The 26,262-nt window shown below is 35.9% G+C and overlaps 1 long non-coding RNA gene across 1 annotated transcript in view; it reads left to right on the forward strand.

Moving 5' to 3' along the window:
- Positions 1-1,525: 1,525 nt before the first annotated feature.
- Positions 1,526-26,262, forward strand: part of LOC134810280 (uncharacterized) — a 167,238-nt gene continuing 142,501 nt past the window's right edge. Inside the window, exon 1 of the long non-coding RNA XR_010157927.1 lies at positions 1,526-1,694. This is a non-coding gene — a long non-coding RNA (uncharacterized LOC134810280). The remainder of the gene's footprint in view (positions 1,695-26,262) is intronic.

The following is a 26,262-nucleotide window of genomic DNA, read 5'->3' on the forward strand; positions in this document are numbered from 1 at the left end:
GCCCGCCATCACACCTGGCTCATTTTTTGTATTTTTAGTAGAAATGGGGTTTCACCGTGTTAGCCAGGATGGTCTCTATGTCCTGACCTCATGATCTGCCTGCCTGGGCCTCCCAAAGTGCTGGGATTACAGGCATGAGCCACCACGCCTGGCAGGGGTTGAGTTCTTGATTTGATTCTCTGCTTGGTAGGTGTTGGTGTATAGAATTTCTTTCTTCTACTTGTTCAATTCTATTACTGAGACTTTTCAGAGCATTTTGCATTTCTAAAAGTGTGTCAAAAGTTTCCTGAATTTTTTATTTTTTTTTCTTTAAGCTATCTATTTCCTTGAATATTTCTACCTTCACTTCTTGCGTCGTTTTTTGGATTCCTTGCATTGGGCTTTGCCTTTCTCTGGTGCCTCTCTGATTAGCTTAATAACTAACCTCCTGAATTCTTTCTCAGGTGAATCAAGGATTTCTTCTTGGTTTGGCTCCATTGCTGGTGAACTAGTGTGATTTTTTTGGGGGGTGTTAAAGAGTCTTGTTTTGTCATATTACCAGGGTTGTTTTTCTGGTTCCTTCTCATTTGGGTAGGCCCTGTCAGAGGGAAGGTCTAGGGCTGAAGGCTGTTGTTCAGATACTTTTGTCCCATGGGGTGTTCCCTTGATGTAGTATTCTCCCCCTTTTCCTAGGGATGTGGCTTCCTGTGAGCTGAACTGCAGTGATTGTTGTCTCTCTTCTGGGTCTAGCCACCCAGCGAGTCTACCCGGCTGTGGGCTGGTGCTGGGGGTTGTCTGCACGGAGTCCTGTGATGTGAACCATCTATGGGTCTCTCAGCTGTGGATACCAGCACTTGTTCTGGTGGAGATGGTTGTAGGGGCGGGGGGTGGCGGGGTTGCAATGGACTCTGTGAGGGATCTTAGCTTTGGTGGTTTAATGCTCTATTTTTGTGCTAATTGGCCTCCTGCCAGGAGGTGGCACTTTCCAGAGACCCTCAGCTGTTAGTAGTATGGAGAGGGACGAGCCATGGGCGGAGCCCTAGAACTCCCGAGATTATATGCCCTTTGTCTTCCATTACCGGGTGGGTAGAGAAGGACCATCAGATTGGGGCAGGGTTATGCATGTCTGAGCTCAGGCTCTCCTTGGGCGGGTGTTGCTGCGGCTGCTGTGGGGAATGGGGATGAGACTCTCAGGTCACTAAAGTTGTATACCTACTGATTATGGGTGCCTCTGCTGACTCATGCTGGTTGTCAGGGAAGTGGAAGAAAGCCAGCAGTTACAGGACTCACTCAGCACTCACACAAACTCAAGGGCCCGGTCTCACTCCTACCGGGCCCCCCACAACAGCCCTGAGTCTGTTTCCAGGTGATGGGCGAGAGGGGTTTGAAAATTTGCCCCAGGCTACCCGCCTCCCAGCTGCGCAAGAAAAGGGCGTGGTTCTTCCCCCACTGAGGAGTCTGCACACCGGATTTGCATCTTCCCCTGAGTTCTGGCCTGGAGGCTTCTCGCCCCTGCAAATTGTTACAAAGTTCAGCTAGAGGGTTCCTTCTTCCTGTGGAGTTTTATCTTCTGCTCCTCTGGCCACCCTCCTGATGGATCCCTGTGGTGCCAGGCAGGAATGACCTGCTTAAGGACCCAGCGAGCTCCCAGGACCTTTCTGCTGCTTCCTCTACCCGTATATTTTGCTTGGTTCTCTACATTGACTCAGCTCCAGGTAAGGTTGGAAATTTCTCCCGCAAACAGCCCTTCAGTTTCTCCAGTGGGGGTGTGTGTTTGGGAGAGGAGGGTCTCGGGAGAGGAGGGTCTCCCTTTCCCACTTCCACAGTTGGGGCATTCACAGTATTTGGGGTGTCCCCTGGGTCCTGCAGGAGCAGCCCACTTCCCTCAAAGGGTCTGTGGGACCTGTCAGGATTGCTGGTTTGTTCTTGCAGTCGATCGGGAGCTAACATTCACAATGCGAGCCTCTGCACACCGCTCTGTCCGGAGCTGCAATCTAGTCCTGCCTCCTGTCTGCCATAATTGATCCTCCATTTGATCATTTTTTCTCCAAGCACAAGAAGCTTCAAACATCTAAGACTATTCGAGCTTATTGTGCTGGTTACCTAGTTCTATAAAGGATCATGAGTTGCCCAGTTATCATTTTCCTAAATGTCTATCAATAAATGGAGCCCGAGAAAGAGTTCTTTTGGGGCAGTAAGAATGCTATAGCCACATGTAAATATCCAAGAAACCATGGAAGCTGCAATGCACATTCTAGTTTTAATTTAAATAATTAAAAAGCCTTAGAAACACAAGCAAAGAAGTGGGGGTATTTATGTATTTAACAGTCTTTCTGAATTAAATTCCTCTCCTTTATCCACCAAAATATCTGTAAATATTGCAAGGTTCTGTATGATAAAAGACATGGTGCAGTCTTTTGAATGAACTCTCAATAAGGAATGTAATTAGAGTCATGTTGTCTGATAGCAGTGATGCTCTGAGTCAATCATCCATGGCATCTTAGCGATTTCATTGATAATAGAATTCATAGAATACATTCTTAAAACTAGAGACTGAACATACAGTCACAAAAGAAAGGGTAACTGAGGAAAAAGAAATCAATTCAAAAAATAAGATTTTATTAAATAATGGGAGAATAAATGATTATGGATTTATGTAAATCCTTAAGCCATCTTGATCTAAAACCATTATCATGTAGTTATCTAAGACTTAAAACTTGATCAAGGAAAGATATAAATTTTTTTGTTAAACAATGGATACAAAATTGATAGAAACAATTATTTGGGATTTCGAGGATATGTGTGTGTGTGTATATGCATGTGCAAATGTATTCAATAGAGTATTTTTAAAGCAAGACTTCCAGTAGAATGCAGCCATAAAAAAAAAAGCAACATCGTGCCCTTTGCAGGAAGATGGATGGAGGTAGAGGCCATTATCCCTAACAAACTAACACAGGAACAGAAAACCAAATAGCCAAATACCACTTGTTGTCACTTTTAACTGGGAGCCAAATGATGAGAACACATGGACACATAGAGGGCAACAACAGACATTGGGGCTGACCTGAGGGTAGAGGTTGCGAAGAGGGAGAGGAGCAGGAAAAATTACTAAGGGGTACTAGGCTTAATACCTGGGTGAAGAAATAATCTGTGCAACCACTGTGACATGAGTGTACCTACAAAGGAAACCTACACGCGTATCCCTGAACTTAAAGTAAAAGTTTAAAAAAAGAAACTGGGCTGGGCGCAGTGGCTCATGCCTGTAATTCCAGCACTTTGGGAGGCCGAGGCGCGCAATCACGAGGTCAAGAGATCGAGACCATCCTGGCCAACATGGTGAAACCCCGTCTCTACTAAAAATACAAAAATTAGCCGGGAGTGGTGGCGGGCGCCTGTAGTCCCAGCTACTCAGGAGGCTGAGGCAGGAGAATCGCTTGAACCTGGGAGGCAGAGGTTGCAGTGAGCCAAGATCGCGCCACTGCACTCCAGCCTGGCTACAGAGCAAGACCCCGTCTCAAGTAAAAAAAAAAAAAAGAAAAAGAAAAAAAAAAAAGAAAATAAATAAAAATTGAAAAAGAAACTGCCAGCACAAAGAGGATCTAACATGTTTTTCTTGTCCCTTCTTTCCTATTTTCATTCTAATTTATCAATCCTACTGAAAAGCTTAGACTAAGGTTTAGTTTCTTACTGAATATAATTTTCATTTTTATTATTTAATCCAATGTAAATTTTTATTAGACTTACTCAATTTTAATACCAATTTCCCTGCATTTTCTAATGAGTTTCATCACTGTGGGGCACTGTATATTGCTATCAGATTGGTAGGGGGAGTGCATATTAGTTATCAGACTTCCCATAAATAATGCATATTCACTTAGGCAATTTGGGTCAATACTGAAAGTTATTTCTTAAGGAAAGTAGAAATTGTCAAGTTAAAGAATAGGAGAAAGCAAGTTGAAAAGAGAAAGGTGCTGAATTGTTGATCCTCCAGAGAGTAAGAATGTGTGATGAGTGCTGGAACACTCTGGGTAAATTTTTCTATTATGCTTTTGATGTTTAAATACTGAGCTTCATATTCAAAAGCTAGTTAATTGAAGAGGTTTTCCTGAAAGCTGTAGTAGAAAGACTCATGACCAAGCTACCTAATAACTTAATTATCTGGGTTTTATTTTATCATAATACCTAAATCAAAGAGAGGTTTCAAAAGAAATGGGAAATTTCCATGTTGGTTAGAGTTGAATGTGGCTGATTTCTCATTTACTGTTAATGAAATAGAAGTTAGTTTAACTGGCAGGAAATTAATCAATATAAAGCTAAAATCATTACAGTTGTATATTTTATTACGTATAGTAATTATACCTCTAGTAATATGCATTTTCTTACTTAAGGTAATAATTTAAAATATTATTAGGTATTAGATACATAGACATTCAGTATGTTGTTCATTATGTCTAAAATTATACTGTTTTGGAAAAATATTTAACAACCCATAAAATGATCACAAAAATGATATTAAATTTAAAAGGATAATAAAAATTAGTATATACCCTATGAATTCATTTTGTAAAATATCATTAAAAAATAATAAAACTATGCATATATAATACATTAACAATGCTTACCTCTCCATATAAGGATTATAAGTGTTTATAAATATTTTCTTCTATTGCTTATGTTTATTTTGTGAGTGTCCTAAAATTAACATATTGCTTTTGCATGAGGAAATGAAATGAATAAATTTTAAAAATATTTAATAAAATTTATTTTTCCATACAATTTATTTTTATTTTATTTAAATCAAATTTATTTTTCAGTTCTTATATATTTACAGAACAAGTTAGCAGAAAGTACATAAAGTTTAGTATATCTACCCCACACCCATCCCAGACACACAGATTTTCCTATAATTAACATCTTGCTTTTATTTGGTACATTTCTTACAGTTAATGAGCCAATACTGATAAGTTTTTCAGAACTATCATTTATACTTTTGAATTTTAATAAAGTCAAATTTATCAATTTTTTTCTTTAATCACACTGTTAGTGTTATATCTAAAAGCTCATTGACAAACCTAATATCATCTAGGTTTTTTCCAATGCTGTATTCTAAAATTTTTATAGTTTTGTGTTTTGCACTTAGATTTATTTTATATTAATTTTTGTGCAATGTGTAAGGCTATGTCTAGATTCATATTTTTGCAAATAGATATCAAATTGTTCCAGCACCATTTGTTGAAAATATTATTCTTTCTCCAATAAATTGCCTTTGTTTTTTTGAAATAGATAAGTTGGCAATATTTGTGTTGCTCTCTATTCTGCTCTACTTATCAATTTGTCTATTACTTCTCCAATACGATACTATCTTTTTTTTTAAATTTTCTTTTTTTTAATTATTATTATACTTTAAGTTTTAGGGTACATGTGCACATTGTGCAGGTTAGTTACATATGTATACATGTGCCATGCTGGTGCGCTACACCCACTAACTCGTCATCTAGCATTAGGTATATCTCCCAATGCTATCCCTTCCCCCTCTCCCCACCCCACAACAGTCCCCAGAGTGTGATATTCCCCTTCCTGTGTCCATGTGATCTCATTGTTCAATTCCCACCTATGAGTGAGAATATGCGGTGTTTGGTTTTTTGTTCTTACGATAGTTTACTGAGAATGATGATTTCCAATTTCATCCATGTCCCTACAAAGGACATGAACTCATCATTTTTTATGGCTGCATAGTATTCCATGGTGTATATGTGCCACATTTTCTTAATCCAGTCTATCATTGTTGGACATTTGGGTTGGTTCCAAGTCTTTGCTATTGTGAATAATGCCGCAATAAACATACGTGTGCATGTGTCTTTATAGCAGCATGATTTATAGTCCTTTGGGTATATAGCCAGTAATGGGATGGCTGGGTCAAATGGTATTTCTAGTTCTAAATCCCTGAGGAATCGCCACACTGACTTCCACAATGGTTGAACTAGTTTACAGTCCCACCAACAGTGTAAAAGTGTTCCTATTTCTCCACATCCTCTCCAGCACCTGTTGTTTCCTGACTTTTTAATGATTGCCATTCTAACTGGTGTGAGATGGTATCTCATTGTGGTTTTGACTTGCATTTCTCTGATGGCCAGTGATGATGAGCATTTTTTCATGTGTTTTTTGGCTGCATAAATGTCTTCTTTTGAGAAGTGTCTGTTCATGTCCTTCGCCCACTTTTTGATGGGGTTGTTTGTTTTTTTCTTGTAAATTTGTTTGAGTTCATTGTAGATTCTGGATATTAGCTCTTTGTCAGATGAGTAGGTTGCAAAAATTTTCTCCCATTCTGTAGGTTGCCTGTTCACTCTGATGGTACTTTCTTTTGCTGTGCAGAAGCTCTTTAGTTTAACTAGATCCCATTTGTCAATTTTGTCTTTTGTTGCCATTGCTTTTGGTGTTTTAGACATGAAGTCCTTGCCCATGCCTATGTCCTGAATGGTAGTGCCTAGGTTTTCTTCTAGGGTTTTTATGGTTTTAGGTCTAACGTTTAAGTCTTTAATCCATCTTGAATTGATTTTTGTATAAGATGTAAGGAAGGGATCCAGTTTCAGCTTTCTACATATGGCTAGCCAGTTTTCCCAGCACCATTTATTAAATAGGGAATCCTTTCCCCATTGCTTGTTTTTCTCAGGTTTGTCAAAGATCAGATAGTTGTAGATATGTGGCGTTATTTCTGAGGGCTCTGTTCTGTTCCATTGATCTATATCTCTGTTTTGGTACCACTACCATGCTGTGTTGGTTACTGAAGCCTTGTAGTATAGTTTGAAGTCTGGTAGTGTGATGCCTCCAGCTTTGTTCTTTTGGCTTAGGATTGACTTGGCGATGCGGGCTCTTTTTTGGTTCCATATGAACTTTAAAGTAGTTTTTTCTAATTCTATGAAGAAAGGCATTGGTAGCTTGATGGGGATGGCATTGAATCTGTAAATTACCTTGGGCAGTATGGCCATTTTCATGATATTGATTCTTCCTACCCATGAGCATGGAATGTTCTTCCATTTGTTTGTATCCTCTTTTATTTCCTTGAGCAGTGGTTTGTAGTTCTCCTTGAAGAGGTCCTTCACATCCCTTGTAAGTTGGATTCCTAGGTATTTTATTGTCTTTGAAGCAATTGTGAATGGGAGTTCACTCATGATTTGGCTCTCTCTTTGTCTGTTGTTGGTGTATAAGAATGCTTGTGATTTTGGTACATTGATTTTGTATCCTGAGACTTTGCTGAAGTTGCTTATCAGCTTAAGGAGATTTTGGGCTGAGACAATGGGGTTTTCTAGATATACAGTCATGTCGTCTGCAAACAGGGACAATTTGACTTCCTCTTTTCCTAATTGAATACCCTTTATTTCCTTCTCCTGCCTAATTGCCCTGGCCAGAACTTCCAACACTATGTTGAATAGGAGTGGTGAGAGAGGGCATCCCTGTCTTGTGCCAGTTTTCAAAGGGAATGCTTCCAGTTTTTGCCCATTCAGTATGCTATTGGCTGTGGGTTTGTCACAGATAGCTCTTATTATTTTGAAATACGTCCCATCAATACCTAATTTATTGAGAGTTTTTAGCATGAAGGGTTGTTGAATTTTGTCAAAGGCCTTTTCTGCATCTATTGCAAAATCAAGGCAGAAATAAAGATGTTCTTTGAAACCAACGAGAACGAAAACACAACATACCCGAATCTCTGGGATGCATTCAAAGCAGTATGTAGAGGGAAATTTATAGCACTAAATGCCCACAAGAGAAAGCAGCAAAGATCCAAAATTGACACCCTAACATCACAATTAAAAGAACTAGAAAAGCAAGAGCAAACACATTCAAAAGCTAGCAGAAGGCAAGAAATAACTAAAATCAGAGCAGAACTGAAGGAAATAGAGACACAAAAAACCCTTCAAAAAATTAATGAATCCAGGAGCTGATTTTTTGAAAGGATCAACAAAATAGATAGACCACTAGCAAGACTAATAAAGAAAAAAAGAGAGAAGAATCAAATAGATGCAATAAAAAATGATAAAGGGGATATCACCACCAATCCCACAGAAATACAAACTACCATCAGAGAATACTACAAACACCTCTACGCAAATAAACTAGAAAATCTAGAAGAAATGGATAAATTCCTCGACACATACACTCTCCCAAGACTAAACCAGGAAGAAGCTGAATCTCTGAATAGACAAATAACAGGATCTGAAATTGTGGCAATAATCAATAACTTACCAACCAAAAAGAGTCCAGGACCAGATGGATTCACAGCCAAATTCTACCAGAGGTACAAGGAGGAACTGGTAGCATTCCTTCTGAAACTATTCCAATCAATAGAAAAAGAGGGAATCCTCCCTAACTCATTTTATGAGGCCAGCATCATTCTGATACCAAAGCCGGGCAGAGACATAACCAAAAAAGAGAATTTTAGACCAATATCCTTGATGAACATTGATGCAAAAATCCTCAATAAAATACTGGCCAAACGAATCCAGCAGCACATCAAAATTTATCCACCATGATCAAGTGGGCTTCATCCCTGGGATGCAAGGCTGGTTCAATATACGCAAATCAATAAATGTAATCCAGCATATAAACAGAGCCAAAGACAAAAACCACATGATTATCTCAATACCATACTATCTTGAATGCTGTAGCTTTATAAGTTTTAAAGTCAGATAGTGTCATCCTTCTGACTTTGTTCTTCAATATTGTGTTGATTACACTAGGTCTTTTGTCTTTCCTTATAAACTTTAAAATCAATTTGTTGACATCCACAAAATAACTTGCTGGGATTTTGATGGGGATTATTATTGAATTTATAGATCAATTTGAGGAAAATTGGTATATTAAACATTTTTATGTCTTTCTATTCGTGAATATAGAATATCTGTCCAATTTTAAAGATCTTCTTTGATTATTTTAATCAAAATTTTGTAGATTTTCTCTAATACGTATAGTATCCTCTATATATATTTTGTGTCTCCCTTTTTTGGTGTTAATACAAATGGTGTGTTTAAAATTTTAAATTCCAATTGTCCATTGTTACTATATAAGAGAGCAATTGACTTTTGCATACTGACTTTATACCTTCAGTCTTGCTAAAATCATCTACTAGTTAAAAGATTTTTATGAAGAGGGCTAATTCATTGATATTTTCTACATAAACAATGATGTCATCTGTGAACAAAGACTATGCAAGTCTAAGAACATTTTCAAAAAAACTATACTGCTTCAAAGATAGTGCACATATAAATCAACAGAATACTTTAAATTCTTCCCTCAATTCTTATAACATTGTTGCCATTTTTTTACTTATCCATATGCTGTGGATGTGTGAATACACACACACACACACACACACACACATATATATATATAAAACATTGTTATTACTGTGAACAGATATTGGTTATATCAGATAGAAATAAGAAAAATAAAAGATTTATTTGCCTTTTTATGATTTCTTTTCTGGACTTCCTTCTTTAAGAAGATCCAAGTTTTTGACCTATATTATTTTTCTTCTCTCTGAAGAACTTCTTTTACCATTTTTGGCAAGACTGAGCTAATGGCTGCAATTACACTCAGTTTTTGAGAAAGTCTTTATTCTTCACCTTCAAAGTATAAATTTATAGGGTACAGAATCCTAATTTGCCAGTGTTTTGTTTTTTATTTTCTTTGAACACTTTAAATATTTCCCTTCATTTTTTTTCTTGCTTGCATGTTTCTGAAGATAAGTCCAATATAACAATTTTCTTTATTTCTTTATAGGTAAGGTGTTTTTTGCTGTTGTTCTTGTTTTCTTTTGTTTTTCCTTCTGGCTTCTTTCACAATTTTCTCTTTGCCTTTGATTTTTCTATAGTTTGAATATGATATGCTATAATATATATCTTTTAAATTTTTTCTGCTTGGCATTCTCTGAGCTTCCTGAATTTGTGGTTCTATTTCTGACCTTAATTTTGGAAAATACTCAGCCATTATTATTTCAAGTATTTACTACTTTCTCTCTTTTTCCTCCTTCCAGTATTTCCATTATATGTATGTTATACCTTTTGTAATTGTCCTACAGTACTTGGATATTCTATCCCATTTTTAATTTTCCTTTTTTTTTTAATTTGGCTAAGTTTCTGTTAACATATTGGCTGTGTCCAGCCTACTGATGATCTATCAAAGGCATTCTTCATTTCTGTGACAGTGTTTATGATTTTCAACATTTCCTTTTCATGCTGTTAGAGATTCCATTTCTCTGCTTACATTACTTACATATTCTTGCACGTTATCTGCTTTTACCATTTGATTCCTTAGCATATTCATCATAGTTACTTTACATTTAGAGTGATAATTTCAAAATATTCACTGGTTTGGGTGTTTGCTTTGTCTCTTTAGTTCATTTTTTCTTTCCTTTTAGCATGCCTTGTAATTTTTTGTTGTAAACTATAAATAATATATTGGTTAATAGGAACTAAGGTATGTAGGTCTTTAGTGTGAGATTTTTATGTTTGTTTGCCTAAGAGCTCATCTGTGTTTACTGTTTTCTGTAGCTGTAGTTGTCATAGGCTTCAATGGCCTCTGTTGTCGTTTTTGTCTCTTTGCTGTTTTTGGATTTCCCTAGAATCTCCTTCTTAAATAGAGTCTGAGGCTTGCAGTTCTTTCAGTAATCCACTGTTACTATACTGGATCTCTGTGGTGAACAAGGGTAGGAAAGGTGAAGCAGTGTATAACCTTATGATTAAGTCTCAGTCTTTTCAGTCTTATAATGGATTTGTGCTCCTTGGCTGTGACCTTCACAAGTACTTCTTGCCTGCTTTTTCCATTTATGAGAGGCAGCAAGGCTAGAGGGGGTGCATTTGGGTAATTTATTTCAATGCTCTGGTGTAGTTATTTCTGTTGCTAGGTAGGCTTCTGTTGTGGGGAATGCTCTGGATTATTTTAAATGGTTACTTTTCCTCAGGGTATTTCAGAATGGTTACTTTTTTCATCCCACTGGCTAAACCGTTTTTAAATCTTTACCTTGAGCAGTTTGTGGGGCTCCTGAAAGTAAAATTCACAAAAGTGTGGGGCCCCGGGGGATTGGCCCTCAAAATCTTCTCACTGTCAAGTGGTCTGAAGTAAGCCTGCAAGAACTGGTCAAAGTTAAGCATTCTTATGAATTACTGGCTCCAGAGGCTTCATCTTCAGGGAAGCCAAACTATATTCTCTGTATTTGCCTGTTTCTCTAGTATTTAAGGTTGGTTTTTAAGGTTAGTGGTTTGTCCAGCTCAATTCTCATGGATCTAAGTCATTCATTTTCAGTTTAGTTTTTTGGTTGTTTGTTGGGTGAAGGTGGATGGGAATGACTTTTAAGTCCTACGTTCATCATAGTAGAAATCAGAATGTGAAAGCTCCAAAAGTTATTTTTTAAGTGGAACTTTAAAATGACCCCAAATCACTTATTGTTAGTATTTATTGATATAAAGCCCCTACTACTAGGAAATTCTGAGTAGTGTTCAAGAGTAATAGGCTTGGAAGTCTAATTTCAATTCAACCACTTACTGATTGTGTCAACTTGGCAGACTGGCTTTATTCCTGTGCTTTATTTTACTTATGAATAAGAGAGAGACACTGGTAGTATCAACCATAACGTTCTTGTGAAATTTAAATGAAGGTGACACAGAACAAAATCTCAGAACAATGTAAGTTTTTGGTAATAAGAGCTGTAATTATTATTTTCACAAGCAATTATTGTATACTACAGGAACTAAAGAAATGATTGTGTAGCATTCATCAGTGATATGGGATTCAAATTTATTTACACCTGATCTGGATTCCTAGCTTCAGTGTAACCTCGAGTATTTTAATCAACTGCTTGATCTCAGCTACTTTCTTTGTAAAGTAGTACTGATAATTTTTAACCTGATGTTGGTCATGAAGACAAATACATTACGTATGTAGAGTTAGTTCGGCACAATGCCTGAAACTCAGCACTCAGAAAGTGCTGCTAATCCTTATCAGTAGCAAATAGTAACTAGGTTTGACCTACATTTTGATGTAGCTTTGTTTAGAGTCTCCTTTGTGTTATGTCGAAGTTGATAAACAGCTGGAAGAGGCCACAAGAATGTCTTAACTTGTTCATACCTTTTTCCCTATATCATTTGGGATTGGCCAATACAGTGATCAGTGACAGAAAATCTGTCTAAATTATTCTTGTAAAACATTGATTCATAAACTCAGCACATACTTAGTGAGTTTGTATTCTACAAATGTTAAATAAAGGGTTTGCAATTTACAAATTGATGGTTTTTTTCCCTTAAAAAGCAATTAATTATTTTATATATTTGAAGAAGCAAATTTTTGTCTATCCTCAAAATTTGGTAAACTGTAGTTAAAAATGCAAGTTCCTTTTTTACTTAATTATCTTAATATTTCTATCAAATAAATTTTGATGAGAAACTTCAGGGAGATTATTGTATTTGGGGGTAAACAATGAATGGTGAAAATCAAGATGTTTTGTGCAGATCCAGTGTTTTCTAATGTCCCTCTTGGTTAAGTAGATACCTGTAGTCAAAATGCTTGTGCTTTGTGGCCACACATCAGTGAATAATAATTGTCATCCAATTCATAAAGAAATACAATTATATATTTAAAAATATTGTAAAAATGCAGAACATAAAATGTACCATATTAATCATTTCTAAGTGTACAGCTCATTAGTGTTAAGTATGGACCCATTGTTGTACAACCAATCTCCAGAACTTTTTCATTTGTAAAACTGACACTCTGTACTTATTAAATAATAACTTCCCATTTCCCTCTCTCACAGCCCCTGGAAACCATTCTACTCTCTGTCTCTATGAATTCAACTACTCTAGGTATCTCATATGAATGGAATTATACAGTATTTATATTTTTCTAACTGGCTTATTATGTTATAGCATGTTTCAGAATTTATTTCTTCTTTTAGGCGGAATAATATTCTATTGTGAGTATACACTGCATTTTGTTTATCCATTTGTCCATTGATGGACACTGAGGTTGCTTTCACTCTTGGCTATTGTGAATAGTGCTACTGAATAGTGCTGCTATGGGCATGCATGTACAGATATCTCACTGAGATCCTTCTTTTAATTCTTTTGGACATATACCCAGAAGTGGAATGTCTGGAGTATATAACTGTTCTATTTTTAAGTTTTTTGAAGAACTGCCAAATTGTTTTCCATAGTATCTGCATCATTTCACATTCCCACCAAGTCTCCAAGTATTCCAATTTCTCCACGTTCACACCAACACTTGTTATTTTCTGTTTTTTTTTTTTTTAATGGATATGAGATAATATCTCAATGTGTTTTTTTACTTGCATTTCCCTAATGGTTAGGGATGTTAAGAATCTTTTTACATGCTTGTTGGCCATTTGTATATTATCTTTGGAGACATAGAATTATACCTTATAGAAAAAGGTAAAGAAAATATAAAGTTTTGTGAACCACCTTTTTTAATAAAATGTGTGTTTTCATGGCCATTTATCTGCAAACTAATATATTTCTTATATTTTTAACATATCAGTCCCTCCCCATAGGTTTCTTTTAAGGGTGAATCAAGTTTCTACCATAATCTAGCACTTCCATCTTTTCCTGCTTCTCAATAATTTTTTTTACATTTAAAGTAGCCAATTAGCACTTCTTCCCATGATTTATGAGAATTAAAAAGATTGTTTAAAGCAAAAAGAAAAAGAAAAAGAAAAAGAAATTGAACAACATAGAAACTCCTAATGATATTTTTTGGCTAGCATTTTGTTCACTTGTGCCCAATATATGAGTAGTAGAAAGAGCAACAATCACCTTTAAAAAGTCAATCTGGTTATTATATCCTAAATCCCTACCAGTACCTAAAAACTGTCTACTATAAAATGTCTACCAGTACCCAAGATGAGCAAGCCTGCCTTGCAGGCCTGCAAATATTTGCCTGCATTGCAAATATTTGTATTATATACACTCGTGGATTTTCTCACTGTCCTACTTACTCTTAAACTTACGTGCACAGTACTAATCTAGCCATGTGATTCTCTGGGTACAATTCAAAATTTTGCCTCCTAAGACCCTTAGGTAGATTTTATTCTTTGGTTATTTTTCTTTTGGCATTTTAATGATATATTTTTTAGAAGAAACTTGGCATGCTATATAAATTAAATTTATTTGAAAGACTTGAAGGAAATAAAGGCCCATAACCTCAAATTGTTCATAAAATTAAGCTTGAAAATGACCTGTGAGATAAACAAAAACACATTGATTTTATTCCAGTATCCCATGTCTTCCACTCTTGCACCATTGCCTCTCTCTTATCTCACATCTATGTTTGTATAGGGATTCTAAATAATTAACTAAATGAAGAGTGGAAAAAATACTATTTTGGTTTATAGATTGGTCAGCTTGTTATGTCAGAGCAAGCCCCAAATGGTTGACAGCTGCATTATACAGTAGACTTATTCAGAGATAGCCTTAAAAGATAATGGTGACAAAACAATCTTCCCAATGGGCAGAGCTATAGGAATGCATCTGGTCATCCATTTTATGTGCAAAGAGAAGTTCCCTGAAGTTAGTATATTTATGGCTGCAAATGGCCTGATTAGTCTAAGGCCTAGAGAAAAGAAGATGAAAAAATAATAGACAATGAGGTCCGAGTTGAGGCAAATAGATAAATATATGGTAATGAGAATCAAGTGTGTAGATTTATAGATTTATGTACGACATGTAAACACCCACAGACAACATCCACACAGAAAAGGGACTAAACAGCCAACTATAAAATGTGGTGTAGCCAGTTGACTTAGCCAGCTTCTGTGATCAGCCATCCCAGAGCGGGCATAATGAACACATGAAGTGACCGTGACAGCAAGACAAGTGCTACACACGGGCCCAGCGGAATGAACTCTCAATTACCGAGGCTGAGCTACACATTGCTCATGTTCATTATCTAATCTTTCAGCAGCAAAAACTAGCATGGAGCCCACAGTGTGGCACCATGTCTCAAAGACGTCAATTGACTCCTTCATGGAAACTGACTACATTTGGTTTCTTCCATCCTGAGAAAGCCAACATTTTATTCCTAGAATTCATTTTTTTCAGGTACAGTTTCCTTTTCCAGCACCAGTATTCAACATGGAATTCCACATAATGTCATGTTATATTAAGAAACTCACTATATATGAAAGGAAATGTGAGAGCAAGCCCCAAACCAAGGAATTCATTCTTTGTGCTCCATACTGGCCACCCAAAAGCTGGATTAATAGAGAATGAAAATGGCCTGCTAAAGGTGTAACTGGGCCAAGTGTGGTGGCTCACACCTGTAATCCCAGCACTTTGGGAGGCAGAGGCAGGTGGATCACCTGAAAAGTCAGGAGTTCGAGACCAGCCTGGTCAACATGGGGAAACCCTGTCTCGACTAAAAATACAAAAATTAGCTGGTGTGGTGCCAGGCGACTGTAATCCCAGCTACTCTGAAGGCTGAGGCAGGAGAATTGCTTGAGCTTGGGTGGTGTAGGTTGCAGTGAGCTCAGATTGCGCCATTGCACTATTGCCTGTGCGACAAGAGTGAAACTCCATTTCAAAAAAAAAAAAAAAAGTAAAGGTGCAACTGATGGGTCAACACGGAACAGTTCCATTCTACAGGACACTATCCATATATTGAACCAAAACCTCTGCATAGCTCCATGTCCCAAATATGAAGATTACATGGGTCTGGGAAACCAGGAAGTCAGTGCAATGGTGGACTCATTTACAAGTCACCAAGAGCCACCAGAAGAATGGATTTTTCCCATTCTTGCAATTTTAGGACCTGTAGGGTTAGAGATCTTGGTCATCAAGGAGTGTACTTTCATCAGGGAACATAGCAAGAGCTCCACTGAACAATAAGCTTTGGTTGCCATTTCGGCATATTGGTACTTTTGTGTGTACAGGAATCAAGATGCAAGACTAAGTGTTGTCATTTTGTATGAATAATTGACCCTGATAAACAAGATGAGGCAAAGACATTATTTATGGAACTGGAACCCAGGCAATCCATTTGGACACATCTTGATGCTATCTTGCCCAACTGTGGCTTTAAAAGGGCAGTTGGAGCAACCTTGGCTTGAGATGGCATGATAACCAAAGACTCAAGCTTCTCACAGATGTGGATCTGCATTATACTAGCAGATAGTTTTCCAAGGACAGCAGAAATGGTAACTTTGATTAAGGAGTATCTAGAATGGATAGTGGAAATAGAAAATTATGAGTGTCAGTTGTGGCCCTGAAACCAACTATAGCAGTGGGGACTGCCATTCATTTTACTAACCTGCTCCTTCTAACTTTTGCCTCAAGGAGAATCCCACTGGAATCCTGGAGAAGATCTTTCTCAAATGTAAAAGGGAAAGTCGGCCAAAGTAACTGTTGTCTATGGAGATATGTCATCCAGATTCCCTTTCTGGAAAAACTTGATGTACAGCTATGAGAAGTGAGGTCAACAGGCAGCCTCAACTTTAGACAGGGTTGGCTGCAACTCCAAAGAGCTGCTTCATTTAAGGTCATGCACTTTCCAGGACAGCCCACTTGTGGAGATCAAGCAAGATAAGGGTATAAAAGCCCAGCTATTTTGGTCTTAATGGGATCCCGCGTACTATTGCCTTAGACTAAGATGAATAAAGTGTGACAATGGACACATGGCCAGAGCAATCATTTGTTCTGCCATATGCAACATCACCCGGAGTAGCCAGTTAAGAAGTTCTGGAAATGGATAATGGGGATGGTTGCGCAACATTGTGAATGCACTTAATACCACCAAACTGTACAATTAAATTGGTTATAAAGGAAAGTTTTATGTTATGTATATTTTACCACAATGTTACAAATCAAAGACTTAAGTTGGTATAAGTATATATAAGTTGGTATAAGTATGGTATAAGGATCTTAAGGTTCTTTTAGAATATAGAATCGAATTCAGAATATAGATAGCCATTTAAAATTCAGCTATGGTGACAGGTAGGGGAAAACTTTTTGCAGAACTGGGGTAGTATGTTCACATGCACAGTATGTGAAACTGAACTATTTGTGTAACTGGACCTTTATGTCATTGTATCCCCAACAGCTAAAATACATGAGCCTGAGAACTCAGGAATTGAAGTATGATTAACCTCACTCACCATCACTCATATTGACTCATTTGTGTAATCTGTGCTTCCCATTTTTGCAACTTATGGGAACCAAGAAATCTGATAAAATCAAAACCTTATGTAATGATCCCTTAAATAACCAACAACAACCAAGAAATCTTGCCTCTTGGTAGTAGGAGTGGGAGTGGAAGACAGAAAATTTCTGCAAGGGGATGAAATAAAAATACTAGTGAAATTGAGGAAACTAGGAACTACCTGCTTATTTGGGGCTTCTTATTCTGGTGTACTAACAGGCAAGTAAAGAATTTTATACATTAGTGATTATCTGATCACCCTGGTAACCCTTAGTAGGAAGAGATACATTAAGGGACCAAGGGATTCTTGATGGTTGCATGCCTGATAATAACTGGAAACTGATATTTGCAATAACCATAGGCTAACAGGTAAAACTGAACTGAATGTTCCAACCACAAAATCAACCAAAGCCAAAGTACTGATTGGAGGTGGGTAAAAAGTAGACTGAGGGGCACAGGAGAGAAATGATATTAATTATGACACAGGCCTGGCAGAGGAAACTGTATTTTACTCCCCCAACATTCTTCCATTGTGACTTTTGTGGAGATCAAGCATGCCAGCATCCTAAAGAGTCTATAATGAACTGGATATGCATAGATGATGAGGGAGAAGGCAGAGTTGGAGTGTATTATAAACCTCTTGTGCCCCACCTCAAAGCTCTGTTCTCAGCTGCTGTTTTTGTTTGTTTTGTTTTGTTTTTGCTTTGCTTTGTTTAGTCATGTGTTATTTTCACAACTGTGGGAAGAAAAAGTGATAGCACTTCTGAATACAAAATAGAAATTTATGTGATTTCTTATGCAAGATTTTGAATATTTTTGAGTATGAACAGTAAGTTAAGTGTGTGTGTTCAAAAGTTGTTAGGAAGTGATTTTACTAAAAGAATCAAATAATCTGATAAAATCAAAACCTTATGTAATATTCCCTTATATAGCCAACAACTGATTTTACTTCTAGAGTACAAAACTTAAGAATGTATATAACAGAATAGAAACTGACTTTGATGTATCTTAAATTGTTCTCTTCATCTATCTCTAAACTTCAAGGGCTGAACAATTATACAACTCCAGGGGCAACTTTCAGATTGTATTTGATTTGAGTTTTCTGCCTGGAATTGTGCAATGAGAAAAGCCTCCACCAGCATCTGTTTTGAAGAATCTGTAGCTATTATCTAGTTTATTTCATTATCTTTCTAGCAAAAGCTGAGCCTTTCAGGACTGTTATAGTCATAGCTTTAAATACATTACAAAACCATGATTTAAGGCCTGTTACAAGCCCATATATTAGAGAAGAAAAACCAGTGGGGAAATAATTGGCTCAAGTCCTCCAGTTGAGATCATGGTCAGAGGGTGTAATGGTTGCCAGAAACCCTGGAAAAACTTCATATCTACACATCACTCCACCCTTCACCACAAATAAATAAGGCAATACAAGGCTAACATATTTCCACCTTTTCCAAAATCAAGGCAGTAACAACCACCCTGGGCAGGCCAGATTGTTAAGTTTCATGTCCAAATGCACAATGAAACGGCTTAAGTCATAGGTGAGAGAGAGCATCCTACAACCCATTTTAACAAGTGATTTTTCATGTGCTAGAGTTATTAAATTTAAAAACATCCTGAAGTAGAACAGCTAAAATGCTTAAAAGCATATCTTTGAGGAAACTGGGTGCATCTTTATTTTTATTTGGATCAAAACTGGAGATAGAACTAGAAATAGTCTTCAATTCCGAGATATTGTAGAACTTGTTACTGCAATTTATCATGAACATTTGAGTAGACCCTATAAAAATATTGTTATTATAATTAACTTTTGGAAGAGAGGTATAGAGAGGTATAGAAAATAGAATTATTAAACATTACCATTATTTTAAAATACATTCTCATTATTGGATTATTCTGCCCTGGTTTTATTTAATTATTTTATTTGTAATAATCAACACCCATGAACACATCACTCAACAGAAAAGCTAAAATCTCAACAATGAAATACAGCTGACCATTAGGTCTTCCTGCAATGCATACACTTCAATCTCTGTAGTGGGATAAACATCATCCAAAATGTTTTTTTATTCTTTTCTTGCTTTCATTTTTTTAAACAGCTTTATTGAGATGTAATTGACATACAATAAACTGCACTTGTTTCAAGCATACAATTAAGTGAAATCTGACATTTACTTATGTATATACATATAAATTCATACAAATATATGTGCAATAATCAACACAAACTATCATCCCCAAAAGTTCCTCATGCCCCACTGTAATTTTATCATCCTTACCTGCTCCTTTTTGCCCTACTCCTTGATCCTCAGGCAATAACTGATCTACTTTCTGTCAGTATAGATTAGCTCATATTTTCTAGTGGTTAGTATAAATGTAAACATACAAAATATATTGGATTTTTTCCTCTGGCTTCTTTCACTGAGAATAATGCTTTGGGGACTCATCCATTTTGTTGTGTGTATCAGTGTTCATTCTTTTTTGGTACTGAGTAGTATGCCAATATATGGACAGGCCACAATTTATCCATTCACTTGTGGGTGGATATTTGAATGTTTCAGATTTTTGGCTAATACAACCAAAGCTTCTACGAACATTTGTGTACAAGTCTTTGTATGGCCACAGGCTTTCATTTCTCTTGGGAATTTTCCCAGGAGCAGAGTGGCTAAATTGTACGACAGGTATAATTTTTAAAGAAACCACCAAGCTCTTTTCTGAGGCTTGTGTATCATTTTACAGTCAGTCCTACCAGTGTTTGAATGTTCCAGCTGATACACTTCCTAGTCAGCCTTTGCTATAAGTTTTTTTTTTTAACTTTTACAAATTTTAAAAGGTGTTTAACGTTGTTTCATTATGGTTTTAATTTGCTTTTCCTTAATAAGTAAATGATGTTGAACATGTTTTATCTACCTATTTGCCAATCATATATCCTCTTTGGTGAAATGTCTATTTAAATCTTTGCTCGTTTTTAAAATTAAACTGTTTATTTTCTTTTTGAGTTTTGAGAGTTCTTCATGTATTCTGCTTACAAATCTCTGGTCAGATCACGTTATTTGCAGATGTTTTCTCCAATGCTCTGATTGCCATTTCATTTTCTTGACAGTGTTTTCAAAGAGCATACGTTCTTAATATTTATGAAGTTCAATTAGTCAATTTTTCATTAATGGATAATGCTTTTGGTGTATGTTTTAAAAAAATCTTTGAATAACTAAAGTCACAAGGATTTTTTTTTATCTTTTCTAGAAGTTTTATAGGTTAAGTTTAACATTTAGGTGTATGATCCATTTGATTTATTTTTATGTGGTGTATAGATCAAAGTTCACTTTTGAAGTGAATATCCAATTGTTCCAGCAATATTCTTTGAAAACCTATTCTTTTCTGCTGAACTATATTTGCACCTTTGTCAGAAACCAATTTATAATATAAATTGGGACCATCTCTGGGACTCTCTATTCTGTTCTATTGATTTACTTGTCTATCTTGATGACAACACTACACTTCCTTGATTACTCTTGATTAAGACTTGAACTCAGGTATTAGTCTTTCGAAAATATTTTTTCTTTTAAAAGTTGTTTTGATTCTTCTAGGTTCTTTGAATTTCCATATGAAATTTATAATCAGTTTGCCATTTTCTACAAAGAGAACCCTGCTGATAGTTTGATTTAAAATATTTTAATTTACAGAACTCTTTTCAGGAAAATTTAAAACCTATCAGTATTGAATTTTTCCATCTATGAACACAGTATTCCATCTATTTAATTATTTAATTTCTCAGTAATATTTTGTAGTTTTCAGTATATATATCTTTCACACTTTTTTCAAGTTTATTCCTATGTATTGCATATTTTTGATGCTATTTTAAATGCTTTTAAAATTCAAGTTTGTTTTTTGTTGTTGTTATTGGTATTCCTGATCTTAGGGAGAAAATGTTTAATATTTCTTCATTAAGTATAATTTTAGTTATAGGGTTCTCATAAATATTCTTTATCAAGCAGAAATTCACTTTTATTTCAGTTTGCTATGCATTTTTATCAGGAATTAATGTTGGATTTTGTGAAATGCTTTTTCTTCATCGTCGTTTGTTTCAAGAAATTTGTCCATTTCATTTATATTTTCAAGTTTACTTGCATAAAATTGATCATAATATTCCCTTAATCTTTTAATATCTGCAGAATCTAAGTGATGGCACTTCTTTCATTCCTGATATTGTTAACTTCAATTGTTTTCTCCTGATCAATCTGGCTAGAAGTTTCTCATTTTTTTCCATCTTCTCAGTTAACAAACTTTTTGTTTTTCTGCTTCTATTTGAGTGATTTTTTTTCTGTAATATATATTTTATTATCACTTCTGAGAACTTGAGATCTAATTTGTTCCTTTTTTTTCTATTTGCTTAAGGCAGAAACAGAGGTAATGGTTTGGACACCTCTCTGTCTTCTTTTCAATACAGGCATTTTGTAACATAAAACTTCCCTTAAATATTTTCTTAATGTCAACCAACATATTTTGCTATACTGTGTCTCCATTTTTGTTCAACTCAAAATACGTTCTATTTTCCCTTTTTCTTTCTTTGTTGACACAAGTTATTCAGCATTATGTTCTTTAGTTTCTAATTATTTAGAGGATATTTTGCTGTCTTTCTGTTTTTGATTTCTGATATGATTTCATTGTGGTTAGAAAACACCTTGTATGCCTAAATCATATTAAATAAATTAATACTTGTTTTATAACCCAGAATATATTTTTATATATTGTATTCACTGTGTACTTTTCTGTCATTGGGTATTTTATAAATATTAAGGTAATTTTAGTCATAGTATTGTTCTAATCTACATTCTTGTTCATTTTCTATCAACTTGCTCAATAATCTCCTGAAAGAAATGTATTGAAATCTTTGATAATATTTGTGAATTTCCCTATCTCTTCCTGCATTTCTATAAGCTTTTGCTCTAAATATTCTGAAGGTCTGTTATTAGTTACATTAAAACACAGAATTTTTATGTCTTCTTGATTAGCTGACTCTTTGATCATTATATAATAAACATCTTTAATCTTTGCTTTCAAAAATACTTTGTCTGATATTAAATAGCCCCTTCATCTTTCTTTGATTAGGATTACAGTGACACATATTTTTCCATTTTAAAATGTGAATTCATTTATGGTTTTATATTTAAAGTGTATTTCTTGTGACCACTGTGTAGTGGGGTCTCAGTACATTATCTAATCTGACAATTTCTTTTAATTGGAAGATTTATGCTATTTACTTATGTTTTGTTTAATTTAAATACCATTGTTATTATTTAAACTTCTTATGTTTAGAATGTTGTAGATTTATCATCAGCACAAGTAAGCATCATGTTGATCTTCTGTAGTCACAACTTCTTCTTTTTGCACCTACCCCTTCCTTAACCACTGGCAACCACTAATCTATTATTTTCTGTAATTTTGTTTTTTCAAGATTGTTATATAAATGAAACTGTACATCATCCTTTGGGATTGATTTTTCTCATGCATAATAATTCTTTGGAGATTCATCCAGGTTATTGTGTGTATCAAAAGTCTAGTTTTTAAATAATGAATGGTATTCTATGTTACAGATACACAGCAGTTTGTTTAACCGTTCACTCATTGAAAGGCATCCATGTTGTTTCAAGTAATAAATAAAGAATAGATTCCACTGACCATGCATTAGTGATCCACATTCTTGCATCTATTCTCACATTTGATGTTGCCACTATTTTTTTATTTTAGCTATTCTAATAGATGTGTATGCTATATCATTGTGGTTTTAATTCACTTCCCCCTATGACGAATGATGTTCATGTTCTTGTTTGTCATCCATATATCTTCTTGGTTAAGTGTTTCTTTCAATCTTCTCATGGGCTTATTTGCCACCTATTTTACCTCTTTGATGAGATGTCTGTTTATGCCTTTGCAAATTTTCTTTTTTTTAATTATACTTTAGGTTTTAGGGTACATGTGCACATTGTGCAGGTTAGTTACATATGTATACATGGGCCATGCTGGTGCGCTGCACCCACTAAATCGTCATCTAGCATGAGGTATATCTCCCAATGCTATCCCTCCCCCCTCCCCCCACCCCACAACAGTCCCGAGTGTGATATTCCCCTTCCTGTGTCCATGTGATCTCATTGTTCAATTCCCACCTATGAGTGAGAATATGCGGTGTTTGGTTTTTTGTTCTTGCGATAGTTTACTGAGAATGATGATTTCCAATTTCATCCATGTCCCTACAAAGGACATGAACTCATCATTTTTTATGGCTGCATAGTATTCCATGGTGTATATGTGCCACATTTTCTTAATCCAGTCTATCATTGTTGGACATTTGGGTTGGTTCCAAGTCTTTGCTATTGTGAATAATGCCGCAATAAACATACGTGTGCATGTGTCTTTATAGCAGCATGATTTATAGTCCTTTGGATATATACCCAGTAATGGGATGGCTGGGTCAAATGGTATTTCTAGTTCTAGATCCCTGAGGAATCGCCACACTGACTTCCACAGTGGTTGAACTAGTTTACAGTCCCACCAACAGTGTAAAAGTGTTCCTATTTCTCCACATCCTCTCCAGCACCTGTTGTTTCCTGACTTTTCAATGATTGCCATTCTAACTGGTGTGAGATGGTATCTCATTGTGGTTTTGATTTGCATTTCTCTGATGGCCAGTGATGACGAGCACTTTTTCATGTGTTTTTTGGCTGCATAAATGTCTTCTTTTGAGAAGTGTCTGTTCATGTCCTTCGCCCACTTTTTGATGGGGTTGTTTTTTTCTTGTAAATTAGTTTGAGTTCATTGTAGATTCTGGATATTAGCCCTTTGTCAGATGAGTAGGTTGCAAAAATGTTCTCCCATTTTGTAGGTTGCCTGTTCACTCTGATAGTAGTTCCTTCTGCTGTGCAGAAGTTCTTTAGTTTAATTAGATCCCATTTGTCAATTTTGTCTTTTGTTGCCATTGCTTTTGGTGTTTTGGACATGAAGTCCTTGCCCATGCCTATGTCCTGAATGGTAATGCCTAGGTTTTCTTCTAGGGTTTTTATGGTTTTAGGTCTAACGTTTAAGTCTTTAATCCATCTTGAATTGATTTTTGTATAAGGTGTAAGGAAGGGATCCAGTTTCAGCTTTCTACATATGGCTAGCCAGTTTTCCCAGCACCATTTATTAAATAAGGAATCCTTTCCCCATTGCTTGTTTTTCTCAGGTTTGTCAAAGATCAGATAGTTGTAGATATGCGGCATTATTTCTGAGGGCTCTGTTCTGTTCCATTGATCTGTATCTCTGTTTTGGTACCAGTACCATGCTGTTTTGGTTACTGTAGCCTTGTAGTATAGTTTAAAGTCTGGTAGTGTGATGCCTCCAGCTTTGTTCTTTTGGCTTAGGATTGACTTGGTGATGCAGGCTCTTTTTTGGTTCCATATGAACTTTAAAGTAGTTTTTTCCAATTCTGTGAAGAAAGTCATTGGTAGCTTGATGGGGATGGCATTGAATCTGTAAATTACCTTGGGCAGTATGGCCATATTCACGATATTGATTCTTCCTACCCATGAGCATGGAATGTTCTTCCATTTGTTTGTATCCTCTTTTATTTCCTTGAGCAGTGGTTTGTAGTTCTCCTTGAAGAGGTCCTTCACATCCCATGTAAGTTGGATTCCTAGGTATTTTATTGTCTTTGAAGCAATTGTGAATGGGAGTTCACTCATGATTTGGCTCTCTCTTTGTCTGTTGTTGGTGTATAAGAATGCTTGTGATTTTTGTACATTGATTTTGTATCCTGAGACTTTGCTGAAGTTGCTTATCAGCTTAAGGAGATTTTGGGCTGAGACAATGGGGTTTTCTAGATATACAATCATGTCGTCTGCAAACAGGGACAATTTGACTTCCTCTTTTCCTAATTGAATACCCTTTATTTCCTTCTCCTGCCTAATTGCCCTGGCCAGAACTTCCAACACTATGTTGAATAGGAGTGGTGAGAGAGGGCATCCCTGTCTTGTGCCAGTTTTCAAAGGGAATGCTTCCAGTTTTTGCCCATTCAGTATGATGTTGGCTGTGGGTTTGTCATAGATAGCTCTTATTATTTTGAAATACGTCCCATCAATACCTAATTTATTGAGAGTTTTTAGCATGAAGGGTTGTTGAATTTTGTCAAAGGCTTTTTCTGCATCTATTGAGAGGATCAACAAAATTGATAGTCCGCTAGCAAGACTAATAAAGAAAAAAAGAGAAGAATCAAATAGACACAATAAAAAATGATAAACGGGATATCACCACCGATCCCACAGAAATACAAACTACCATCAGAGAATACTACAAACACCTCTACGCAAATAAACTAGAAAATCTAGAAGAAATGGATAAATTGCTTGACACATACACTCTCCCAAGACTAAACAAGGAAGAAGTTGAATCTCTGAATAGACCAATAACAGGAGCTGAAATTGTGGCAATAATCAATAGTTTACCAACCAAAAAGAGTCCAGGACCAGATGGATTCACAGCCGAATTCTACCAGAGGTACAAGGGGGAACTGGTACCATTCCTTCTGAAACTATTCCAATCAATAGAAAAAGAGGGAATCCTCCCTAACTCATTTTATGAGGCCAGCATCATTCTGATACCAAAGCCGGGCAGAGACACAACCAAAAAAGAGAATTTTAGACCAATATCCTTGATGAACATTGAGGCAAAAATCCTCAATAAAATACTGGCAAAACGAATCCAGCAGCACATCAAAAAGCTTATCCACCATGATCAAGTGGGCTTCATCCCTGGGATGCAAGCCTGGTTCAATATACGCAAATCAGTAAATGTAATCCAGCATATAAACAGAGCCAAAGACAAAAGCCTTTGCCAATTTTCTAATTGGATTGTTCATTTTTTTGCAGTTGAGTTTCGAGAGATCTTTATATGTTACAGATACTAGTCTTTTGTAATATATGTAGTTTGTAAATATTTTCTCCCAGCGTGAATCTCTTATTTTTATTTTCTTCAAAGTCTCCTTTGCAGAGCAAAAGTCTGTAAATTTTGATGTTCAATTTGTCATTTTTTTCACTTTTACATGATTTTGGT

Source organism: Pan troglodytes, chromosome 5, assembly GCF_028858775.2.
Source record: "Pan troglodytes isolate AG18354 chromosome 5, NHGRI_mPanTro3-v2.0_pri, whole genome shotgun sequence".
Lineage (NCBI taxonomy): Eukaryota > Metazoa > Chordata > Mammalia > Primates > Hominidae > Pan > Pan troglodytes.